This window comes from Narcine bancroftii, chromosome 1, assembly GCF_036971445.1.
Source record: "Narcine bancroftii isolate sNarBan1 chromosome 1, sNarBan1.hap1, whole genome shotgun sequence".
Taxonomy (NCBI): Eukaryota; Metazoa; Chordata; class Chondrichthyes; order Torpediniformes; family Narcinidae; genus Narcine; species Narcine bancroftii.
The window spans coordinates 404372706-404399774 of NC_091469.1; the positions used below are offsets into that span (position 1 = coordinate 404372706).

The 27069-nt window shown below is 38.7% G+C and overlaps 1 protein-coding gene and 1 long non-coding RNA gene across 12 annotated transcripts in view; one reads left to right on the forward strand and one right to left on the reverse strand.

The window, feature by feature from the left end:
* LOC138751496 (histone deacetylase 9-like) overlaps positions 1 to 27069 on the forward strand; it is an 851890-nt gene that overhangs the window by 779240 nt on the left and 45581 nt on the right. The window lies entirely within an intron of this gene.
* LOC138753203 (uncharacterized) lies at positions 1061 to 26513 on the reverse strand. Its single transcript, XR_011351033.1, has 3 exons — positions 26320 to 26513; positions 2718 to 2738; positions 1061 to 1443 (listed from the first exon to the last, which is right to left on the reverse strand). It is a non-coding gene; the product is annotated as an uncharacterized lncRNA (long non-coding RNA).

Sequence of the window (27069 nt, forward strand, 5' to 3'; positions counted from 1 at the left end):
ACAACTACCCTCACAGAAGCTCAGCACTTAAAATGGCGGTGAGCACGAGGTTATTGGGAAAAGCAGTGAGAAGCAGACAGGCACAAATTTAGTCACTCATATGATGTGTCCCTGCTGGGGAGACAGGGTTAAATTCAGGCCTTACTACTCAATTCCCATTTCTGTACAATAATCAGAAATTTTTCAATGGAAAGTAAATTTGAAGTTCAAATTTTGAACAATAGATCTTTCATGATTAAACAGTGAACAAACCCTGAAAATAACTAATTTAGAATGTTTATTATGATAAACAATAAAATTAAAGTTAAGAGTAAGATTATTTGGATGGATTATTATCATATTTAATTATCAGAGGCAGGGGGTAAGTGTCTTAATTAGCAGGTCCTCAAGACATTGAATGACTACAGGCTTTCTTAAACAACCACACAAACATACTGACTAGCTGCCTACCAGCCTTAGGGTCAAGCCTGAGATGAAAAAGATAAGATAATTAGCTGTAATGAAATCCAGAAGGTTGGAGCTTTCTTTGGGCAGAGCGTGTGGAAGTGAGCTTAATTTAAACCAGTTCAGCTCTGAGCCCACTCCTGTGACTTTGATATCGTTTGAAGTTATAAAAGTGTTTGGTGCACCATTAGCCTGCTGGGCTCAGCCTCCTTGGTTACCTTAATTACCAGACTTTACAGCCGACTTTACTGCACAGGAAAGGAGCCATTATATGTTTCGTCAACATTGGCTGTTTTTGTATTTTAGGAAAAGCAAGGGTAAAGGTTACTATAGAAAGGAGAGGGGATAGATGAACTGGTTGAAATCTATTAAAAAAAACTTTCAGTGAAAATTTATTGCATCCATATACTTCCAAGCACTTTGCACTTTACTGAATAATCTTACAATAGTGAAAGTTATTTTGGAACTCCATTGCACATCAGACAGAAACTTTAACTCCTCATTTATATTTTCAAACACTTTCAGAAGTATCCACCTGATTGATTCACTTGCCATTTCTCTTTGTTAAAGTGAGTATGAGCAGATAAGTTGAGGAACCCCAGCTTTCATTGTTGCTTTCCGGCAGAGTATGTTCACTCTTCTGGACTAACCATGCTTTATCTTTTCTCATCTGACTCATGGATCACTCCACACAGGTTTGAAATATATTTCATCCTTATAAGTGTTTGAACAACATGTGCTCACTTGGTACAAGGAAGGTTTTATTTAATTTGAATGTAGAAAGAAAATCTGGCTGATGTTGCTGGTGGTGGGGCGCATTGCCGATTATTTCTTTTGTTCTTCTCGCACTCCATCAGGAAATAGTTAATGCTCAGGTGTTAGGCAATTGGCCACCCTTTACATACACAGATGGTTTATTGTCAGTTTCTGTGTATTTGAGCCATTCTTTGTTGCTGGAGGAAATATCTGTAAAGATTCTTAGAGTTTTCACTGATCTTCCTCTCGAGTTAAAGGAGATAAATGGAAAAATCAATTTGGAAGTTGAACCCCACCATATCCACATGTGTCTTTTTCTATTTTTTAAAAAAATCTAAGTTACATCCACTTTAACTTTTATTTTCAAATTTAACTCACACAAATTTAAAGTCTTTTTTTTTAACATGAAGAGCCATATATAGGATGCTGTAGTCATATCTTTTTTTAATTTAAAATCATATAACATTACATTATGTTATGTCAATACAGACATAATGTGATTAGTTATTTATATATTAAAAAAAACACCAACCTCCCCAACCACCCCACTAATATCCTTCCTCCTCCCTTCCCCACCTACAAAGAAAGAAAAAGGAAATCATCATCTACTACAATCACATTTAAACTTGTTGGCTGTGTTAGGTATATCTTTAACAGTTTTGTACCAATTTAAATTGAGTAAAAAATAAAGGAGAATTGTTGCTATAGAAAAGTGTTTGCAATTTTGTAGAAAGGAAGCAACACCTAAAAAGAGATCCTGACACATTTGGTCGCAACAGCAGGAAAACTAACCATAAGAGAATTAGGAAACAAACGTTAATTTGAGCTGTATGGTAACGCAGTTTGATAGTGTTAATTCCTTTATAAAATATGCATTGCACTTGTGGTGAAGTATTTCTGAATATGCTTTTTTTTTAATTTGTTTCCTTCCCCAAAAAATTGTGAACATTCATCTATGTAGTTTTTCAAGTAAATGACAAGCTGAACACAACTGTGCACTGAGTTTTAAGGAAACTGAAAGGAGGAGATGGAGCCAGAGAACTGGAGAGGTTTAGAGAGTGAATTCCAAAACATAGGAGTTGGGCAGGTGCATAGTTCCCCCCCACCCCACCTCCCCCCACTATAACAGCGTAATTTAAATCGGAGATGCACAAGAGACCAGAAAGAAGTTAGTTCAAGTGCATCCAGGGTTGTAAAACTATAGATTTGGAGGAGCCAAGTCAGAATAGGGGTTGAAATCAAGGATCAGAAATTTGTGATTAAACTGTTATTGGGCTGAGACCTAACATAGGTCAGTGAGTAGAGTCACTAGGTAAATTGCTCTATGAATTAGGATATAGGTAGCAGAATGTTGGATGAGAACAAGCTTTGTAGAAACTGAGAATTGGTGAGACAGGCAGTAAAAGGATCAGATGAATAAATTCTATGATGAACAAAAAAAAGTTGAGAGTTTTGGAAGCAACAAAATTGTTCAGGAATATTGTTCAAATCTGAAATCTGAAATTTAAAATACTTACTTTTCTTCCAAATGCAGGGCTCTGAAAAATAAATGTGTTGTATTCAATGGAGATAAGCTTTTATAAACTTAATCCAAAGTCATATAAATGATCATGAAACTATAAACCCCATGTCGTAATTTCTATATGGACCTCAATAAGTCTTTCGATAAGGTTCTACGTGGGAGGTTAGTTAGGAAGGCTAAGTCCTTGGGTATTAATTTGGAGATAGTCAAATGGATTCAACAGTGGCTAGAAGGAAGGTGCCAGGGAGTAGTAGTAGATAATTGTTTGTCAGGATGGAGGCCGATGACAAGTGGTGTACCTCAGGGTTCGGTATTGGGACCATTGCTGTTTGTCATATATATTAATGATCTGGAGGATGGGGCAATAAATTGGATTAGTAAATATGCAGATGATACTAAAATATGGGGAATTGTGGATGATAAAGAGGGATTTAAACTGCTTAGAGGAGTGGGCAGAAAGATGGCAGATGGAGCTTAATGATCTTAAGTGTGAGGTGCTTCATTTTGGAAAGAATAATCAAAGCAAGACATATGTGGTAATTTAAGAATGCAGTGGAGCAGAAAGATCTAGGAATAACAGTGCATTGTTCCCTGAAGGTAGGAGCGCATGTGGATAGGGTGGTGAAGAAGGCCTTTGGTATGCTTGCCAATATAAATCAGTGCATAGAATATAGGAGTTGGTAAGTAATGATGAAACCGTACAAGGCATTGGTGAGGCCAAATTTAGAGTACTGTGTGCAATTCTGGTCACTGATTTATAGGAAGGATATTAACAAGATAGAGAGAGTGCAGAGAAGATTTACAAAAATGTTGCCTGGGTTTCAGCATCTGGAATACAAGGAGAGATTGAGCAAATTAGATCTTTATTCCTTGGAACATGGAAAGCTGAGAGCGAATTTGATAGAGGTGTTTAAGATAATGAGAAGGATAGATAGAGTTGATGTGGAAAGGCTTTTCCCATTGAGAGTAGGAGAGAGGGATACAAGAGAACATGGGTTGAGAGTTGACGGGCAAAGGTTTAGAAGTAACATGAGGGAGAACTTCTTTACTCAGAGAGTAGTTACTGTGTGGAATGGGCTTCCGGGAAAGGTGGTGGAGGCAGGGTAAATTTTGTCATTTAAGAAAGAGTTGGATAAGTATATGGATGGGAGGGGGTTGGAGGGTTATGGGCAGAGTGCTGGTAAGTGGGATCAGTGCGGACTAGAAGGGCCAAATTGGCCTGTTTCCATGGTGTAATTGTTATATGGTTATATGAGATTTAAATTTAATTTTTATTTTAATTCAATTGAATTCTGTGGGGATTGAGGTAAATTTGTATTTTTAATTAACAGTTAAGTAAATTTCATTTGCCCAAATCCTATAAATTCTGCATGGAAAAGTACCAAATCCTAGTCAAAAAGCTCTGACATGACTCCACATATTTGGAAACAATTTGTTACTGAAAATATGCAATTGAATTTCTTTTAATATTAATTGTCTATTTTTTGAGAAATAGATATTGTTCAACATTATCAATACAAGCCCATAAACCACAATCAAAAGATTGCAATTTGAACGAAATTCCAAAGGTGAATACAACTTAAAATTCTCACTAGTATTTTCATGTAAATTTCTTACCAGTACAGTTTGAATGACAAATATACCCACTTTCTTATTAGGACATTGTACCAGCCCATTCTAGCTTCCTTTCAACTCTGTATATTTCCAAATTAATATCTTTCCCTCTCCTCCAATACAATCAGATCAATATTTCTAAACATGTAAAATCTGAGTCCTATCACAAGGCATCTGACTTCATGTGTATTCCAACGATCATCCACCAGAAGTATAAATTGATTGGAGTTTCCTCCACATCCACCCCATAAGGAACACATGATCTGATGGATATACCTGTACTCTTCACACAATGAGATAAACATTTGGAAAATCTGATTAATATCAGTCAGCAAACACATTCTGGCAAATACAATATCCCCATCCCTCCTGAACTTATGTTCCATATTTAATTTTGGATATTTAGAACACAAGCCAATGTCAGTGTATTATACACACTGTACAAATCTTATTATTGATACTTTTTAAAAATCATAGCTTTACACACTCTTTCCAATATTAGATTACTGTCCATTATTGGATCATTATATACATGGCCCAATATTTGATAAACATTCATTGTCATCAGTAATGAAATGATTTTACAGCCTGCTCAATATCTCATCATTATAACCCTTGAACAATCTTGAATAATTGTTGACCACTTAGATACAGTTCAGAAATTATACATCTTGCCCAATAGAAAATCATTGTGCATTCTGCCTATCATTACTGACCATACCCCTATCATTATATATCCTGCACAAGATCACATCATTATTCGTCCAGCCTAAGATTGACCCCCACCCCCCCATTCACCCTCCCGAACATCAGATCCTTGTTCATTCTGTCCAATAAGAGACCCATGCAAAACTGGTGCCATTTCAGATCACTCCTCAATAGTGAATTATTTTACACGTTACCTAATAATATGTTTTTGCAATCCTATTCTTTCACTCAATATTAAGTAATTATACATCCTCCTCAGAGTACCTTGAAGAAGGGCTCAGGCCCGAAATGTTGGTTATATATCTTTTCCTTTTATGATGGTGCGAGACCTGTCGACTTCCTCCAGCATTTTTGTATTTTTAATACATCTCCTCAAATCAGATTGTTATAAGCCCTACTCAAAGCTGGATCATTTTGCTTCCATCCCAATATCAAACCATTGTACATCCTACCCAGATTCAAAAGAGTATTCACTCTGTATGGAATCCATTATTATAAACCATAACAATGGAAATAATGTGCTCTGACAGAAAAAAAACAGACTGTGTGTATGAACCTTACCCGGTTTTCAAGCTTAAACCCCTTACCTCATATCAAATCATTACACTTCCTGTCCAGTATCAGATATTTACATAAACTGCTTGCAACCAAGATCACTAAGAGCTTGGGTCATTACATTATGTTCCAAACAGGATTATTTCACGATCTACAAACTAACTTAGATTGCTCCTTGCTCTTTGATATCATTGCCTCCAATGTTGGTATTCGGAAGTGTTCAGAAGTACTTATGGCTCTCATTGCATTGTTAAGAATTTAATTAACACCATATTCAGCAACACAAAAAGCAAGAAAACCAAAGATGCCGAATTCTGACATTAAACAGAAAGTGCTGTAAATGTGAAAAGTTAACTTTATTTCTATGAGCACAGCTGCTATCTGACCTGCTGAGTGTTTCTAAAATGTTCTGTTTTTCTATAAAATTTCAGCATCTTCAGTTTTCAGTAGCATACAGTCAATTCTCACAGTGCCCTCTTGGAAATGAAACAACAGTTTAACATGGATCTTTGGGGTTTCCATTACATTTTGTGAGAACATTTATGGACTTGAGCCACTTCATTTCTAAGAGTAATACAGGGCCATCAGAGACTGCCGGCAGTAAACAAGTAATTTTGCTGATTCTGGGGTCTAAGCAGTACAACAAAAATGGTTAAGAAACTCAGCAGGTCACACAGCATCCATATGAAGTAAGTGCCAGTTAATGTATCAGACCTGAACCCTTCATTGGCAATGTGGGGAAAAAACAGATGCCTGAATAAAAAGTTGGGAGAGTTGGAGGGCGGGTGTGGTGGTGGGAGGTAAGAGGAAGGGGATGGAACATAGGCTAACAGTTAAAAAGGTGGAGACATGTGAGAGGTTAGAAGCTGAGAAGTGATAGGGGAAGAGGCAGGGGGCTAAGATGGGTAACTCTCTGATAGAAGAAAGGGAAGGGAGGCGGAATGAGGCAGAAGTTTGAAGGAAAGGGAGAGTGGGTTAACAGAAATTAGAGAAGTTGATAAGGATGCCATTTGGTTGGAGGACTGCCGAGATAGAATAAAAGTTGTTCCTTCAATTTATGGTTGGCCTCGATTTGGCAGTACATGCGGCTGTGGACCTCATGAGTGCAGCAATGGTGTGTTGTGTGTGTACCCATTGGAAGCTCCCTCATGATGCAATGGACAGAGCAAAGAGGCTCAATAAAACAGTCTGCCAGACTATGTTCACTATGTCTGATGTAGCAGAGGCCGCATTGGGAGCACTAAATGCAGAAAATTAACCCCACAAATGCATACGAGAGTTTGCTTCACTTGGAAGGACTGTTTGGAGCCCAAAATAAGGGGCAGAGAGGAGGTGTTAGTGCATGTGTCACTCATCTTGCATTCACGGCTGTATATACCAATGGGGTGATTGGCGGGAAGGGATGAGTGGATGATGTAGTTGTAAAGGGAGCAATCTTGATAGCAAGTGGAGAGGTAAAGGGAGGGGAAGATGTGTCTGATGGTGGGGTCCCATTGTAGGTGGTGGAAATTGTGGTGAATAATATGTTGGATGTGGAAAATGGTAGGGTGGTTGATAAGGATGAGACAATTCTGTCCTTGTTCCTCTGAGGATGGGGTATTTGGAGCCATGGCAGATGTGTGGGAAATAGAAGAGATGCGGGTGAGAACTGAGTTAATGGCAGTAGAGGGAAAACCACAATTACTAAAGAAGGAGAACATCTCAGATTTCCTGGAAAGGAAGGTTACATTCTGGAAGCAAAAGTGGCAAAGATGGCAGAATTGAGAGAAAGGAATAGAATCCTTACAGATAGGTCCATGTGAGGACCAATTACTTAGCTAGAAGTGGGGATGAGGTCCTGAAACAGGATTATGTGGAATTAGGTAGGAAGTTAAAAAACAGGACCTCCAAGGTAGTTATCTCTGGATTGCTGCCGGTGCCATGCGCTAGTGAGGGTAGAAATAGGAGGATGTGGAGGATGAATGCGTGGCTAAAGAGATGGTGCAGGGGGCAAGGGATAAGATTTCTGGATCATTGGGATCTCTTCTGTGGAAGGTCGGACCTGTACAAAAGGGACGGACTCCACTTGAACTGGAGGGGGACCAATGTGCTGGCAAGCAGATTTGCTGGAGCTGTGGGGGAAGGTTTAAACTAGTTTGGCAGGGGGGTGGAAACAGAGTGTGAGAGCAGTGTCAAGGGAGCAAGGCCACCTAGATAAGAATAAAAACGATTACAAAGGTAGGATGGAGATTAGGGTAGAAGGTAGAAAAGAGAATGTATGTGAGGGTCATTCTCTGAAATGCATATATTTTAATGCAAGAAGCATAGTGAACAAGGTAGATGAGCTTAGAGCATGGACAGATACTTGGGGTCACGATATTGTGGTAATTAGTGAGACCTGGCTACAAGAGGGGCAGGACTGACAACTTAACGTTCCAGGATACATTTGTTTTAGATGTGATAGATCAGGGGGTAAAAAAGGGGGAGGAGTTGCTCTACTTTCTAAGGGGGACATTACTGCCGTGAGGTGGCAAGATGGTCTGGAGGGATTGTCCAGTGAGGCTGTTTGGGTGAAATTGAGGGGTGAAGGAGACATGAGGGTGCTAATAGGGGTGTATTACAGACTACCAAATGGGTCAAGAAAACTAGAGGAACAAATGTGTAGAGAGATAACGTATATGTGTGAGAATCATAAGGTAGTGATCATGGGAGATTTTAACTTCCCTCACATTGATTGGGATACCCATACAGTTAGAGGGCTGGATGGGCTAGAGTTTGTTAAATGTGTTCAAGATTGTTTTCTGAATCATTTAGTAGAAGAACCAGCTCGGGACAGTGTAATACTGGATCTCCTGTTAGGGAACGAGCTAGGTCAAGTATCAGACATTGATGTTGGAGATCCAATTGGGTCTAGTGATCATAATTCTGTTAGTTTTAAGGTAGTTTTATGGAAGAGCAAGGAGGGGCCTAAAGTTGAGGTTCTGGATTGGAGAAGAGCAAATTTCGAAGGAATAAGAAGGGATTTGGGGAGTATTGAGTGGGACAGGATATTTACAGGTGAGGGTGTAAATGAAAAATGGAGGATATTCAAAAAAGAAATTTTGAGCGTACAGAGTAGTTATGTCCCAGTGAGGATTAAAGGAAAGGCTGGAAGTCATAGGGAGGCTTGGTTTTCGAGGAATATTGGAAATTTGGTTAGGAGAAAAAGGGAGGTGTACAAAAGGTATAAAGAACAGGGAGCTGACAATTTGAAGGAGTGTAGAAGGAATCTTAAGAAAGAAATTAGAAAGGCCAAAAAAAGGCACGAAGAGGCTTTGGCAGACAGAGTAAAAATAAATCCAAAGGGTTTCTATAAGTACATTAAAAGTAAAATATTAGTGAGGGATAAAATTGGACCCCTTGTAGATAGTGAGGGTAGGCTGAGTGAGAAGTCAGAGGAAATGGGGGAAATTTTGAATGATTTCTTTGCCTTGGTATTCACGAGGGAAAAAAATATTGAACCAGTTGAGGTAAAGAAAAATAGTGGGGAGGTAATGAAGCATATAAGGATAACCGAGGAGGTAGTGATGGCTGTGTTGAAAAAGATAAAGGTGGATAAATCTCCGGAACCGGACAAAATATTCCCAAGGACACTCAGGGAGGCTAATGGACAGATAGTGGGGCCATTAACAGAGATATTTAGGATGTCACTGGCCACGGGGGTAGTGCCAAAGGATTGGAGGGTGGCACATGTGGTTCCGCTGTTTAAGAAAGGGTCTAAATGTAAACCTGGGAATTATAGGCCCGTGAGTCTGACGTCTGTGGTGGGCAAGTTGATGGAAAGTGTTCTGAGGGATGGTATTTACAAATATTTGGAGGTACAGGCATTGCTAGGGAGTAATCAGCATGGTTTTGTCAGCGGTAGATCATGCTTGGCAAACCTGATTGAGTTTTTCGAGGGGGTTACAAAAAAGGTTGATGAAGGGAAAGCTGTGGATGTTGTCTATTTAGACTTTAGTAAAGCTTTTGACAAAGTTCCCCACAGGAGGTTAGAAAAAAAGGTGGAGGCATTAGGTATAAATGAGGAGGTAGTGAAATGGATTCAGCAATGGTTGGATGGGAGGTGTCAGAGAGTAGTGGTAGAAAATTGTTTGTCCAATTGGAGGCCGGTGATTAGTGGAGTTCCTCAGGGATCGGTCCTGGGTCCACTATTGTTTGTTATATATATTAACGATCTGGAAGTAGGGGTGGAGAATTGGATAAGCAAGTTTGCGGATGATACAAAGATTGGTGATGTTGTGGACAGTGAGGAAGATTACCGTAGATCACACATGTCAAACTCTGGCCCGCGGGCCAAATTTGGCCCACGATATAATTATATTTGGCCCGCAAGATCATTTCAAAAATGTATTAGAGGTGGCCCGCTGGCCGCCGCGCCAGTATATCGCATGCACAGTAATACAACAAATCCCAGAATGCATTGGAGTCAGCCCGCTAATCGCCCCCACCTCCTCTGTTTACGTTGCAGGGTCTCACCGTGGACTCTGGTTTTGGGGCCTGGCCGGTGTCAGGGGAAGCCAAGGCCGCTTCCCAGCGCCCGGAACCGGAGGCCTCGGGCCTGACCTCGCCAGGACCATTGCCCACTCCCCCTCCCTGCGACTCACGGTGATGGGGCCGCTGATCCGCCGAGATGCCGCCCTGCAGCGAGAGCCGATGCCCCCGCACTGTCGTTGTCCAACCCGATCGCCCGCAAACCCCCGCCCTCCCACACACAGGCCTGAGTAAGGATTATGAACTTTAATCTCAGGATAAAACGATCTTCCAATAGTTTCATGTCACAGTGATAAATATATTCCTGGTTAAAAATGGTCCTGCACCTGGATACAAGCTCATTAGGCATAAAACTTGAAAAGTGTGTAAATCAAAGGTGATGGTCTGGGCTGTGTCCATTACCTTTTGGAGGACCTTATACTCAGGGATATTGGTGTCCCCGTACCAGGCCATGATGCAGCCAGACAGCACACTTTCAACCAGACCTCTGCAGAAATTTGCCAGGGATTCTGATTTTATATCTGATGCACCATCAATAACTTCAAAGACTAGAAGTTGTAGAGAAACCAATAGGTTTTTTTATTCACAGCAGAATGGATGTCCGTCCATGCTAGTCAACTGCCCTGGATTGCAGAGGGGCCTGTGGCACAGTTACCTTTATTCAGGGGTACCAATGGAAAAAGGGCATGGCAAATAACCCTGCTAGAGTTCATGCCCACAATCAGTCACCCATTTGATTGTTTCAGGAATCATGTTATTCTCCCACATTCTCAATAGCCCTCAGATTTTACTATTCGACAGCACACTAGCAACATTTGACAAATTCTCGATAGAGAAATATTATTTATTGAATATTTTATTTCTCATTTGTTAATGCTTCTGGAAAGAGTTTATCCAAAACTATTATTAAACATTTATTTTAATAAGAAAAAGTTTAACATTACATATGTTGAAAGAAGAGAAAACATGCAGATGTTGTTGAAAATTTTCAATAAATATTTAGTTCGGCCCTTGACTTAGTCCAAGTTTTTAATTTTGGCCCTCCGTGATTAAAAGGTGATTTAGGAAGGCTGGAGGTTTGTTCTGAGAAATGGCTGATGGAATTTAATTCAGATAAGTCTGAGGTGTTACATTTTGGAAAGGCAAATCTAAATAGGTCATATGCATTAAATGGTAGGCTATTGAGATGTGCAGAGCAACAAAGGGATTTAGGAGTTGTGGTAAATAGAACTCTCAAGGCTGATACTCAGGTAGATGGTGTGGTGAAGAAGGCATTTAGCCTTCATAAATCGGAGTATTGAATTCAAGAGCAGGGAGGTTATGATGAAATTGTACAAGGCATTGGTGAGGCCAAATTTGGAGTACTGTGTACAGTTTTGGTCACCAAATTATAGGCAAGAGATAAACAAAATAGAAAGAGTGCAGAGAAGGTTCACAAGAATGTTGACAGGATTTCAAGGTTTGAGTTACAGGGAAAGGTTGTGCAGACTGGGGCTCTTTTCTCTGGAGCGTAGAAGATTGAGAGGGGACTTGATAGAGGTGTTTAAGATTTTAAAAGGGACAGACAGAGTAAACGTGGATAGGCTTTTTCAATTAAGAGTGGGGGAGATTCAAACTAGAGGGCATGGTTTAAGATTGAAGGCGGAAAATTATAAGGGGAACATGAGGGGAAATTTCTTTACGCAAAGGGTGGTAGGGATGTGGAATGAGCTTCCGACAGACGTGGTCGAGGCAGGATCATTGGTTACATTTAAGGAAAATCTGGATAGTTACATGGATAGGAGAGGACTGGAGGGGTATGGACCGGGTGCTGGTCAGTGGGACTAGGAGGGTGGGGATTTGTTACGACATGGACTAGTAGGGCCGAACTGGCCTGTTCTGTGCTGTAAGTGGTTATATGCTTATATGGTTATATGGTTGTAAGAGAGGAGGAGAAGAGGTTAACTGTGGGAGAGTTTATAAAAGATCATCTGAAAAAGAGATATAGAGATCAAGAAGAGGGAAGGAGTTGCTACAGATGCACCTTGAATTTGAGGTCAGGGTAGAACTTGGCAGCAAAATGGATAAAATTAGTGAGCTCATCGTGGGTGCAGGAGGCAATATCACCGTTGTTAATGTAACAGAGAGTTGAAAACATTTGTTTTTGTAGACTGCAGGATGGATGGCTCCACTTATCCAACAATAAGACAGGTATACCTTGAACCCACGTGAGTAAAGGAATAAGTTATTGAGGGTGAGCACAAGTTCAAATAGCTTTGCTTTTTGTTCCAATAAATGAACAATCTACTAGAAGAACTTAATGATTTGAGCTGGAATAGTGGAGAAAAAGTTATCAATGTTTAGGATCTGAACCCTTCAATGTGACTGATCCACATTAATCTTGAAGGATGACCACCTGAAACAATGACAATTATTTTTCTCCCCAACTGCTGCTGTTCGACATGCTGATTTCTTCCAGCAGATTGGGTTTTTATTTGCTCTGGATTTCAACATCTACAACCTCTTGGATGTCTTCAATTCTTGTTTTGGAGTTCAGTTTCTGTTTACTGTATATACGGCTCTGCAGTTACGCTGTTTTAACCACAAAGCAAAAATAATGCTAATGAAATTATCTACTTTGGCTGAATTCAAGTTTGAATTATCTTATAGATAATGATTTGATAACTGCAAACACAAGCAATGCAATTGAACATGCCTGACCTAATTTCAGGTTACAGTCTGGGCTGATTCTGTAAACACTGCAACAAGCAGTATATTACACTACTTTTTTCCCAACCTTAACAGAAAGACACTTCCTGGTATTAATCAACTCATTAAAAGAGTTGCTCCGAAGAAGAAAATAACTCAGGATGGCTACAGGTTGAAGGTATTTTCAGTGTCAGGAATGCATTTTTTTTTTGCAAAGATTTCCTTGCATGAACCTAATTTCAGATTTATTGTCAGAGTACCTACATGATACCACATACAACCCTGAAATTCTTTTTCCTGCAGGCATGGCAGAATTATCACTAATTGGTAATGCAAAAAAAAGCTTACACTGTGTATACATGTACACAAATGAAGAACTATAAGCAGATAACAAATGTAAACAAACTGACTGTGTAATATAGAGATAATAAAAAAGAAAATCAATAAAGTGCACAAGTAAGAGTCCTTAAATAAGTTTCTGATTGAGTTTGTCATTGAGGAATCTGATAGTGGAGGGGTAGCAGCTGTAATTGAACCTGGTGGTGCGAATCTTGTGGCACCTGTACCTCTTTCCTGATGGTAGCAGTGAGAACAAAGCTTGTGCTGGGTGGCATGCATCTTCAATGACTGCTGCTGCTCTCTGATGGCAGCGTTCCATTTAAATGTTCTCCACAGTAGGGAGGGTTTTGCCTGTGATGGTCTGGGCTGTGTCCATTACCTTTTGGAGGACCTTATACTCAGGGATATTGGTGTCCCCGTACCAGGCCATGATGCAGCCAGACAGCACACTTTCAACCAGATCTCTGCAGAAATTTGCCAGGGATTCTGATTTTATATCTGATGCACCATCAATAACTTCAAAGACTAGAAGTTGTAGAGAAACCAATAGGTTTTTTTATTCACAGCAGAATGGATGTCCGTCCATGCTAGTCAACTGCCCTGGATTGCAGAGGGGCCTGTGGCACAGTTACCTTTATTCAGGGGTCAGTGGGAGGAACCTCAGGCACAGACAGCAATGGGTGTGTCCTAGCACAGCCAAACATATATACAGCACATCCAAACGTGTATAGAGTGGTTTACCACAATACCAAACCTCCACAAACTCCTGAGGAAATAGAGGAGCTGACGTGCTTTCTTTGCGATGCCTTTGGTGTGTTGGGTCCAGGATCCTCCGAGATAGTAATTCCCAAGAATTTAAATTTGCTCATCCACTCTACTTCTGATCCCCGAATGATCAATGGATTGTCTACCTCCAGCTTTGCATTCCTGAAGTCAACAATCAACTCCTTAGTTATTATATTCCCTGCTCCCAAAAATAAAACTTGCGTCCTCCTGTTGTGGAAAACATTTAATGGAAAGAAAGTTAATTTTTATGAGGCAATCGTTTAATGATCACTTCACACGAAAGTTCAAAATACATGATTGCAACAGTTTTTGTTCAGGTCATGCGTAGATTTGTTTGAATTTACATTTCACATCTCACTAAAAGCCATTGTATAATTAGTTATGACGAAGTTAGCATGCAGAAATTGGAGTTAATTGCTGATCATGGTTGAACTTTTTCAACAGGGTCTGTTTTTTTTTCATTCCTGGAACCAAGTTGACTTTCCCATTCTGGCATTTGTTAGCACTTATTTCATTACAAGCTCATCCACGAAGTTTGCACTTAGCATTTTGGCACCAGATCTGAAAAATTACTGAAGTTTTGCATTTTTCATTTTATTTCTTTTCAGCTCATTAAAAGCATACTGTTGAGTAGCTGTTCCATTAATATTTAGGACTTTTTATTGAATGCCCACATATTTCTAAACTATGCTTCCCCTTGTTTATTTATGCTCACCTCCTTTCCCATGACTACACGTCATTCTTTTTTTGTTCTTTGTCTGAAGAACTAAACAGTCATCAAATATTCAGATAACAATACAGTCATTCTAAGTTGGTGATAAAATGATTTGTGAAGTAACTGATGCATAAGCTTCCATCAGACGGCAAAGGAATTAAGTAATGAAATGGAAATGTTGATCTCGATCAATGCTTTTACAAGCACAGTTTCCATTGATATTGCATCTTTAACATAGCCAAAACATCCCTAGGTACTTCACAGCAGAACTGAAGCACAAAAAGGAAAAAAAAAATCACGCAGAGCCATACTAAACTAAATATAAGTGTACATAATCAAATACTTTGTTGAAGAAGTAGATTTTTAAGAAGTATTTTAAATGAGAACAGATTTTGGAAGGCCATTTCTTGAAGCAAGACAATGACAGATATTGAAATTACAGAGATAATTATTAAAATCTGAATCAAGGAATGAGAACATGGCAGCATTTGAAATCAGGGGTGACTATTTTATATCAATATGTAAAAACTGATGCAGATGAAGAAATAAAGATGTAAGAGCAAGTAAAAATGCCAAAATCTGGAGGAACTCAGCTGGTCTGATCAGCATCTACAGGAGACAAAGATATATTGCTGGTGCTTCAGGCCTTAGCCCTTCTTCAAGGAAAAATCAGAAAAGGCAGAAGGAGGATATATCAGAAATTCTCAGAATTCAAACAATGGGGGAGGAATCCAGACCAACAAGAGGGGATAATTGGATGTGATAAAGGGGCTAGGTAGTATTTATCATGTTTGTGTGAAAGGAAACAGGGAATGGAGAGACGACAGGGAAAGATGGGATGGGAGTAGGGGTTTAACAAATGCCAGAAAAGTTGATATCGATGCCATCCGGTTGGAAGGGTGGAGGATGACCAGAACAAGTGAGAGCTGAATGGATGTTTGAATCATGGACTTATCCAACACAGAAACAAGCCCTTTGGCTCAGTTGGCAAGAAAGTTTAAGATGGATCTAGGCCTATGAGATGTAATACAAGAAAGTGGAGCAGGGATGTATTGGAATAGAGGAAGAAGGATTCACATTTATGCTGTAAGTTTATAGCTAATTAAGGACAGTCGGAATACCGGAACATTGTGAAACATGATAGGCTACAGATGCTGTGATTGTAGTGAAAACACCAAAATGATGGAGGAACTCAGCTGGTCTTTTTAGCATCTATAGGAGACTGAGTTTTTCCAGCCCATATGTGCATTGCAAATGATAGAAGGCATGTTTTACACAGTAGAAAATGATTGTGAGTACTGGCAGTCAATTATCTCAATCCTAGGACCTTCTCTGCTTGATTACCTTACAGTGCAGTCCGAGGCCCAACCATCTACTGCTGCTTTATTGATGGCCTACCATCACAAGGTTAACGTGAGGATAATTGCTGATTATTACTCAACTTTTAATTCCAATTGCACCTACTCAGAGAATGAAGTTGTCCATACCTGCATGCAGCAAAATCTGGACAAAATTCAGCACGGGGAGATAAGTGCCCAATAACATTCCTACGACAAAGGTGCCAGGAAATAACCATCCAGACCATCTCCAACATTGGAGAGACTTTCATAAACTCCTGACGAAGTAGAGGAGCTGACGTGCTTTCTTTACGATGCCTTTAGTGTGTTGGGTCCAGGAAAGATCCTCCGAGATTGTAATTCCCAAGAATTTAAATTTGCTTACCCTCTCCACTTCTGATCCCTCAATGATCACTGGATTATATACTTCTGGCTTTCCTTTCCTGAAGTCAACAATCAACTCCTTAGTTATTATATTCCTTTATACTTAAAGTAAATTCTGTTACTTTTGATGATCAATAACTTTGGCTTATGGAGTCTCCATCTACTATGATTCTGAGGATCTCCATTCACCATGAACTCAACAAGAGCAGCTAATGACTGTCCAAATGAAACCAGATTCAGGGCTTGGTATCCTGCAGCAATGACTAATCCAAACTCCCCAAAGCCTTTCCACCATCCACAAGGCAAAAGTGAGGAGCATAATGGAAATGCTCCATTTATTTGAATAAGTGCAGCATCAAAACTTATGTTCAATGCTATTAAGAAAGATGGTAGCCTATCCAATTGGCATTCAATCCATTGCACCATCTGCAAAATAAACTTCCATTACTTTTGAAAATTGTTCCAAAAGCACCACCCTTTTCTGTATCATCGATCACCAAAAGTAAAAAGGCAACAAGCACAAGAACACCACCTGTAGGTTCCCTCCTCCTTCAGTGACCCAATGGGTCTGCTTCTATGAATCTAACAGATGTACCATGAGATCCTTCTCCAAGTTACAGATCATTCTGATTTGGAATCTGTTACAACCTAGGCCAGCAGCAATAGAAATTCACTCAGACAATGATATCTTCATAACAATAATTTTTATAAATAACAACATTTCTTACTTAACTCTAGACGCAAATGTGTGTGTGTGGCAGGTCCCAAAACCATTTCAGTTTAGGCACAATGTAAAATGAATCAATTTTTAAAGTTCAGCCAGTTTTGTGTTGAAACTCAGATTCTTTAAATGGTTGCTCAAAAGTATTTATGGAGTAGGTGTGAGGCATCATACTTCTCAAAATTCTTGTAGCGTTGTTTTCAGAGAATTTTTTTCTTCATATGAATAATTTCCCTCTCTTGCATAGAGGTTTCAGAGCTTGTGTTTTCTTCCACGGTGATTTCACGAACTCGGTTAAAAGTCTGATGAAGTAGCCATCACGAAGGTTATGATCCAGAAACAATAATAATCTTACTTTCTTTTACCCAGAATTGGATAAGTCACAAGTGCCACCTCAGCACTGCTCTCTCTTGACCGAGAGAAGCAGCAAAGTGGCCATCCTTTCTGAAACCACTGCAATTCTGTGATCTTCCATTGACAAGGAGAAAACAAGCAGTTATTTCCTCACAGAACGTTACTGCATTTCTGACTTCAGATCTTTCTTGGTGCAATATTAAAACGCAGCTTTTCAAATGACTTTAATCACGTGACATGACATAATTGCTGTCTTTGAAGTTTCTTCTCTTCCAAAAGTATGAGTTAATATGGTTCTGAATTGTCTGTCCAGGTGACAAGCAGATGGTTTTTGTGTGCACACAAATCATTGAAACAAATGCCTGCTTTGAGTACACAGATGCTTCTCTGAGTAAATGACATTGTTTTCAATATTTCAATAGACAATCACTTCAGGTTTTATGGTTGTTTACTTGCCTTCAGTTGTTCAGTTGAACAAAAGTTGTTCTCTTCTGAATGACAGTATGTTTAACTTAAGCCCCTTTCATACTTGCATCCCGCTAAATTAGCAATTCAGTGTCCGGGGATAGAAATAGGGGTTTGGCTTTTCACACTTGACTATTCCTAACTGGGACACTGAACACTTTCACACTTGCAAGGAGTCATCCCCGAGGGTTAGGACTATTCTACCTTCTACTGGTGACGCCATGATGCATCGAGTAATGGTGGACCTGCCCTAAATCCTGATCAATGTGTTATGATCTTATATTTGAACAAAATTAATCATGCCTAATTATAACATAATTAAGCTTTATGTACAGCACGGTATGAACTTTCCAGCTCCTGTTGTACCGACCTATATACATCTTTATAAGGGACCATGGGAAAGTCCTAGCAATAAATAGCAATAGCGAACAATTTTTAAACAGCATGGTAAAGTTGGTAGCGTTTTAGTGCTCAATTTATATGGCATGGGAATGTTTGTAGCACTAGAGTGCACAATTTATATAACATGGGAAAGTTGGTAGCACTATACCACACAATTTATAAATACTATGGGGAAAAAGTGATGGTGGGCCTGCCTTCCCAGAATTCCATGTGGCAGAGAAAGGTCTGTATGACCAGCTGCAGCAATGGAGGATTTTCTTCAGTTGTAGAAACATTGTTAATAATTACAATTCTTTGAAATTACTTGATAACTTGAAATAGTTAATATAGTTTGAGATATCTGAAATACTGTAGCTCAAGATTGAGGTCATAAAACATTATTGAAACTGACCATTAAACAAGACTTCTTGCTTGATCCACAGCAACAAACTGACTGACCCCTGCCTCTCACATTCTCAAATCCCAGACCCTATAACCTTCACAGAATTGGTAGAAATTCTAAGCAAGCAGTACTATAAATATACTAATACCAGAAACTATAGCATTTTAGCCTCTACAAGTGGTTTAGCAGAAATTTTGATTTTCAAAAAAGTTTCTGTGTGTAAGGGTCTGTGATGCCCATCCCTGTCCATGTGCGTGTGTGTGTATAATTTTCCTAAAGATTAATAGTGACACAATTCTGTCACAAAATCCCTGTTTCTCCACTGTCACCAAGTCTAAATCTGATCAATCCTTTCCCAGCAGTTCTGTGGGAATAGTGTGACCAAAAGAATATCAATAGTTGAAGTGGACGATTTACCACCATCTTCTCAAGGGCAATCAGGGATTAATAATAAAGTGACTCAGATCCTGGGGGAAAAATAATACAATTATGACTACTCCCACATAATCCCTGATGCTAAAGTACAGGTATAACCGAGGAAGGAAGTGGTGTGGTGGAGAGATAGAAATGGCTGAATTGGGACAGGATTATGAAGAATCAGTAGTATTCTCAGTAACAAGATAAGTCAATTTAATTTTATGCAAATAAATAAGTTTCAGCTTTTCTCTTAGATTTCATTTGTTTCACTGGCTCTGGAATAATAACCCTTAAATAATATTATTTCAAAATTCTGCAGCTTTTTTGTTTCCAACATGTTAGTTGATTTTCATTAGCTCACATAACACCATTTTAAGGTCAGGTGCTATAAGAAAAGATAATTGCATATCATAATTGATTTCCTGCTAAATTCTAACAATTTATTGTTGGACCTAGGACTGGGTTAGTTGTTCAGAAACATTTTGAACTTTGATCCCTTGCTGCCTGCCATTTCATGAAATATACTCCTGGTGACTTAAATATACCCCTTTACACCTATGAGAATGAATATCTATTATATTGATATATAAATTTTCTCCTCTATTTGAGTGTGTGAGATTGTCTATTTCTAGATAGTCTCTTTTATCATTATCTTTAATAGGTCCAATTAATGTAGTTATAATGATAATATGACTTAAGGTTTCGTATCTATTTCAAACATTCCAGTTTTCATCCTGAAATCTTAATTTGATAGTATTGACTCAAAACTTTCTTCCTTTATTTGGAAGAACAAAAATTCTAGAATTAGTAAATTACATTTAGAAAATTTGAAAAAAGATGGAGGCATGGCCCTACCTAATTTTAGATTTTCTTATTAGACTGTTAATATTTGTTATCTAACTCATTGAATTTTTTTCATTCTGACTGATTGGATCATCCATGATGGACAGATTTAAAATTGAAACCTATACAGCAGTATTCAATGGCCTCTTTGTTAGGTGTTGCTCTCTCATTTAGTTTTTCAAAGATCAATAAAGATATATCTAATCCAATACTCAAACATATAGTGTGAATCTGGTTCTAATTTAGGATCTGTTTTAATTTTAAAAACATTGTTTTACCTAGTGCTGTCTCTCATAATTGTTTCTTTTTCGACATCAATAATTGATCACTCATTCTCTATATGGAAAATAAAGGTATTATTTCTTTTGCAAATTTATTTAAGGAGGTTGTTTAATATCTTTTGAACAGCTGGCAAGTAAATATGACTTACCAAATATTCTTTTTTTTAAAATATTTATAGATTAGCAATTTCTTAAATTCCATATTACCAGACTTTCTATTTGTATATCCACCAGATAGAGTTAACAATATTTTTCAACTGAATCCTTCTCAGAAAGTATTAACTGGAATTATATATGATAGATTACTGAAATTACATCCAGTACTTCACAATAAGATTAATAAAGCTTGGGAATTAGAAATTACAAGACTCTTATCAGAGTATCTATGGGACAAAATTCTTAAACTGGTGAATACATCTTCAATATGTGCCCAACATTCATTAATCTGATTCAAGGTGGTGCTTCATGTTCACATGTCCAAAAATAAACTGGTTTGTATCTTTTCTAATATTAACCCTTCTTGCAAATCTGATATAGCTACATTGACACACATGTTTTAGTCTTGTGCATCCTTAGAAATCTATTGAAAAGAAAATTTTAATATATTTTCTACAATAACTACTCTTTTTGGGGAAAGAGCCATCTTATTTGAATGAAAGACTCTAGACCTTCATATGCCCTATTTAAGTTTAGAAAAAAAAATCATATATCATGTATTTGATTCATTGGTGAAATTTGAAGATACATGGTGACCTTGTATGTGTTATTTTCATTTGATGTAAATGTTTTTAATGTGATTAGATGTACTCACTCTTCCAGGTGAGATCTAGGCTTACCTTTGTTTTTTGATTCATGGTATGAATCAAGAGCTATGAAATATATGTAACCTTTAGGATAAGCTGCTCAGATGTGTTTTTTTTTTGGTTAGTTATCTTTTTTTAATACAGTTGGTTAGGTAGGGGGATTTGTACACACACACACACACACACACACACACACACACACACACACACACACACACACACACACACATAAACACACACACGCACACACACACACACACACACACACACACACACACACACACACACACACACACACACACACACACACACATGTCTTTTCTGTCTTCAGCCAGTGCACTGTTTGAAGTTTTATCTTGATATATTTGTGTGTGTATATATATATATATATATATATATATACACACACATATATGGTATTATATTTTCAGTTTTGTTCCCTTTTCTGCATTGTACTGTATTTATTATAAAAACCAATGAAAAAAGATTGAAAAAGAAAGAATTACATTTAAATAAAATGAATATGTGTCACAGGCTTATTTTTAATTTATTTTATTTAATTTAGAAATACAGCACAGTAACAGGCCATTTTTCCCCATGAGTCTGTGACAATTTACACTTAACCCACACCTCCCGTATGTTTCAAATGGTGGGAGGAAATTGGAGCTCCTGGGGAAAACCCACACAATATGGGTTTTCAGCTCTTTGATCAACTTGACTCTGGACACAAATCAAAAGCTCAGAGGTTTTATCTAGATTTAGATGTAATTTTTTTAATCAAAAGGCTCATCTTTTCTTCAAAGAACTTGCTGGGATTCTACTATAGTGTCAAGACCTTAATGCTTATTTCCTGTGTGTCTCGAACTGACTGTCTTAACATTTCTGGATTTTTATGGATATAGCTGAGGACATTCAGGTTGTGTCAAGGGACTTCTCCACTGTAGTTGGCCCCACCTAATCAGAATGACCCTAATTGTAATTAGAGGTACACGGTCCTTTATCTGGAACCCTTGGGGGACAGTGTGTTCCGAATTTTGGATTTTTCCGGATTTCGGAAAGCCCACCCGAATTGTGCTGCCATATCCACCCCCACCCCTTCCATTTGCCTGGCCGTCTCCCCCAACCACGGTCCCTTGGCCACCTCCCCCTACCGCTGGTCCCTCGGCTGCCCGGATGTCTTCCCTGACCGCCGGTCCCTCAGCCATTCAGCAGTCACCCCCGACTGTGGTCCCCCTGGCTGCCCAGCAGTCTCCCCCTGACCACAGTCCCCCAGCTGCCTCCCCCAACCACCAATTCCTCAGCTGCCCAGCAGTCTCCCCCAGCCGCCGGTCCCCACTTGCTGGATTTTGGAGCTTTCTGGATTTTAGATGTCCGGATAAAGGATCGTGTTTCTGTACCTGATTTAAATGTTGTGGTCATTTTACAAGAATCATAGAATTGGAATAAGAAGTGTTAACCACCCTCTTTCTTCCAACAAAGTTTAAACTTTCTATTCTGAAATTTTACAGTTTATCCCTTTTTTTTGCATTTCTTATCCACATTTCTGGGATAAGGTACCTCTAGACCCATTTACCACTGGTTCCAGTCAGAAACACCAACACATCAGACTAAGAAAGTTTCACCAGCTCTTTCGTCATTACTTGATTGTTAAACAGTATAAAATTTAGTTGGATATCACATTTGATTCTGGAAGTTATCTTTGAGGACTCTTCTGTTCCAGGAGACTGGATAAGCTTCTCAGTGAAAATATTTCAAATGTCATTAATTTAGAAGAACTTGGCATTCTGATCATGTTATATCTCTGTGTGGGATTCTGTCCCAAGGCTGACGTTCGTCTGATTACTGTAAAACTTCACAGATCATTCAGACTGAGATATAGGACTGAGTATTTGGACAAAAAATTAATGTGTTGAATTTCAAAAGGTACTGCATTCCCACTGGCCAGTATGTGAATACATTACCACAGTAAATTGTTTAAATATCTTAATGCCTAACGGTGTGAAAGCAATCTAGATAAAACATATATTACCATCAATAATGCAGTACGGGTAGTCCTCAACTTACAATGGGGTTATGTTCCAGAACTCCCATCATAAGTCAAAAAAGGGCAGTGGGATCAATGTAGGGACCGACAAAGAGCTGTTGGGAGAGAGTGGGGTAGTGGGATTAATGCTGGGACTGATACAGCACTGTTGGGAAACACTGAACATCATAGCCTAGCCTAGCCAAAATTCAAAGTACAGTATGGATTTGAACCATTGTAACTTTGAAAAATCGTAAGTCTGACCATTGTAAGTCGGGAACTGTTTGTTTTAATATTATGAATATGTTATGAAGTAGATGATGAGCCATGATCTAAATGAATTGCAGTGTAGGCCTGAAGGGCCAAATGGCCTACTCCTACACCTATTTTCTATGAAATATTAAGCTGTGTTTGTACTCATAATACCTATTTAATTTGATTTAATTTGACTTGACTGTTCTGAATCTGAATATAACACAGCAAGAAATTTTTAATCACAAAGTAAAACCTGTGGAGCCTATTTTTTATTCCTGGTCATACTGTAGGGTTTATTCAAAAACCAAGTTTGACTAATATGACATTCACAGAAATATTCTATATTCATCTTCCATGTTGAATCTCCTCCATAGGCTTGCTAGAATTATTTAAAACCTCTCATTATTGATTTAAACTTACAAAATTGAGAAATTGATCTTTCATCAACATTTGAGATACAAGTACTAGTTCAGTGAAGAAGGGCTAATCCATTCAATGTAATCTGTATCCTGGTTTGTTTATTTGGACTGTTAGTTGATTCCTGGGCATTTTCTGCCTTTTACTTTCTTTCTTTCTCACTTGCGCTGGACAATTTTTAATCTGTGTTCATATCAACAATAACACTGGCATGGGAAACTGGTCTTTGCATCAGAAGGATGGGGAGTAGTTGGGAAATGAAGGGGATTGCACCCACACTGGGCCCTTCTCATTTCCAACAATGGTGGAGGCAAATGGCTACAACACCACCACTTCACCAAGGAGGTAGTCAGTGAATAATATAACATTCTCCAAACACAATCCAACCAGGTATCAGGTCATGCAGAGTGCACTAGCAATGGATATCACAGGCTGCAGAACTTTTAACCTGATGGCATACGGTCATTCTAGATGACATCAACTAATGCCATGATAGATGATCAATGTAGCATTGCATCAAGATGTCAGTCAGTGGTTTGATATTCACTTTCATGTCAGGAATACTGTCTCTGGAACTTTGTGGCAGAACACTCAAGGGCTGAGACCGTTGGAAGGTAAACAGCATTACACAAAAATGTTGGAGAAACTCAGCAGGTCACGAAACATCCAAGGGAAGTAAAAGGCAGTCAATGTTTCAAGTCTAAGTCCTTCATCGGGAATGTCAAAAATCAGCCAGGTGCCTGAATGAGAAGGTTAGGGGGATGTCATAGAGATTGAGAGCAGCAGGAATAATAGAGGGGGAGAAGTGGGAGAGACTCTCATAGAACTCCCTTTGAAAATAGAAGGAGAACTTCTTCTGGTTAGGCAACCCTCCAAGGTACATTGCAGTGGAGCAACTAAATGGAGGAAAAGAGGTAAATCTGCAGATGCTGTAGCAGTTGATTGTACTTTTAACTGTCCCAACAAATTCCTTCTTTGTATTCGTAGTTCTTTGGGCTGCACCTTGAGTCAAACTGAGAATCATTTACATCTTAGGCTGATGTTCATTTGTTTTGAAAACCATTATTTACATATTTGAATTAATCATTCAACATGATGACACATCCTGATATCCTTAAAAATCCTACCATCTTTTTAAATGCTCCCATTATGCCCAAGGAAGCAAAAATAAACTAATTTGAAAATAAGAATGCCAAATGCCTTGATGCACCACTCCAATCTATGAATTAGAATCGTGCAAGGAAATGTCCACTTTTAACAGAAACTGCAGTAACTCCGATTCATTGCTCTCCTTTGTGGATGAGTTGTCTCTGCCCAGCACTAGTGAAGGGTGTAGAGAAGAGAAAAGCTGAATTGGTGGCTAAGGTAAATTGCTGAAAGCAACCCATTCAATGTAGCACTAATGATTTGTTTTAAAGAATGACTTTTTGTAAGTATCTGGGTGATGTTTGAAACTAATTAAAAGAGAGGACTGTTTTCTACATTTAGTATAGAAGTACTCCAAATGCAAGTTCAAACACAAGGGTTTTTTTTTCCTGCAGTCCCTTTTAAATTGCAGCTGCAATTTTTAAGAACTGCAGCCCTGTGTTATTTCCTGCCTCTGTTCACAGCAAGCTTCTTTGGCCAGACCCAATCATGCCAGGAAGCTTGCTGTGAAATGTAATAAAGTCAATCTTGGGAAGTCCTGCTGGATTGGCCTAGTGGAATTTGACCAAGCATTTTGTTCACTACAAAATTCATAGCGGTTTGCTCCCAGAAGTTATCCAAAGATATTGCTAAAACTAGAAGTACAGGAGAGTAGATTGTTTTTCTATAACTGCTCTTGGTTGCACATCGGCGAGGAAAAGAGTCCAAGCTAGGTTGATCAAAGGTTCAAAGGTTCCTCTTATTGTCACAAAATAATACATTAAAATGTATTATACAGGATATAGCTCAATATTTGTGCCATAAGGCAGACAAAGAGTCATCATGAGCATTGCCAGGCACAACTAACAATAGGAGAAAGAGAAGCAAAAGAGAGTTCCTTCAGCGAATCTGTACATTGTACGTGCAACCTTATCCTTTCTTCCTTTCACTTAAATTAGTGAGCAGAAACTTGGGAGCAATTTATTTTGATAATGAAATCTTCCCAGTCCAACATTCTTTTGTGTGACAGACATACAGTTCTTTACATGTTGACTCTATAAGGATATTCTGCCCTAATAGGAATGCAGATTATTGTTTAAACTCTCTCTCTCTCTCTCTCTCTCTCTCTCTCTCTCTCTCTCTCTCTCTCTCTCTCTCTCTCTCTCTCTCTCTCTTTGGATTATGTAATAGATTTCTTATATAACCTGGATTTCACAATGCAAATGCCAAGATTACCATCATGAATCATTCCAGGAGTTCCTTTCCGTCTGGGTTCGAAATTGCAAAGGGCTTTATAAAAGAACAATTGTGTAATGCTTCTTGTGGCCTTTAGGTGGGGAGCTAGAACTCATTCAAATCTGAAAAAAAACAAGTTCAAGACACTCATCTGCACAACACCCAAACAAAGGCATTGTAAAGTTGAAAAGCACATTAAAATAAAACCACTTCTGCATGTATTAATGATAGTTCATACCATTTTTGCTGAAATATCCATGTTTCCTAGCACTTTTTCATGACACCTTACACAGGTAATTTGTCATCTGCAAGATTTTCATCCACATATCATTCTTAGGTCAGTACACTCCTGGAGCATGTTGAGGTGAAGAAGGAGCTGGATCTTCCAAAAAAAACACATTAGCATTGATAAGTTCCTGGGACAGGACGAGATATACCCCAGATTACTGCAAGAAGTGAGGAAAGAGATTGTTGGGGCTTTATCACTGATCTTTTGTGACCTCACTGACAAGCAATGAGGTACTGGAGGATTGAAGACTGGCAAATGTTGTCCCCTTGTTTAAAAATGGTTTTAGGGAGAACCCTGGGAATTTAGATTACTGAGTCTTATGTCAGTGGTGGGCAAGCTATTGGAGATGATGCTTAGGGACAGGATTTATGAGAATTTAGAGAAATACAGTATTTGCAGGGATACCCAGCATTACTTTGTAAAGGGAAGGTTATGCCTCATGAGTTTAATTTTTTTTGAGGAAGTTAAAAAAAAAATTGTTGAAGATAGGGGAGTAGATGTGTTGTCTATGGATTTTAGTAAGGCATTTGACAATATTCCCCATGATATACTCATTCAAAAAGTCATGACACATCATATCCATGGAAACTTGACAGTATGGATTCATATTTGGCTTGACTGCAGAAAGCAGAGGGTAGTAGTTGATGGAACATGTTCTGCCTGGAGGTCAATGACTAGTGGAGTTCTGCAGATATTTGT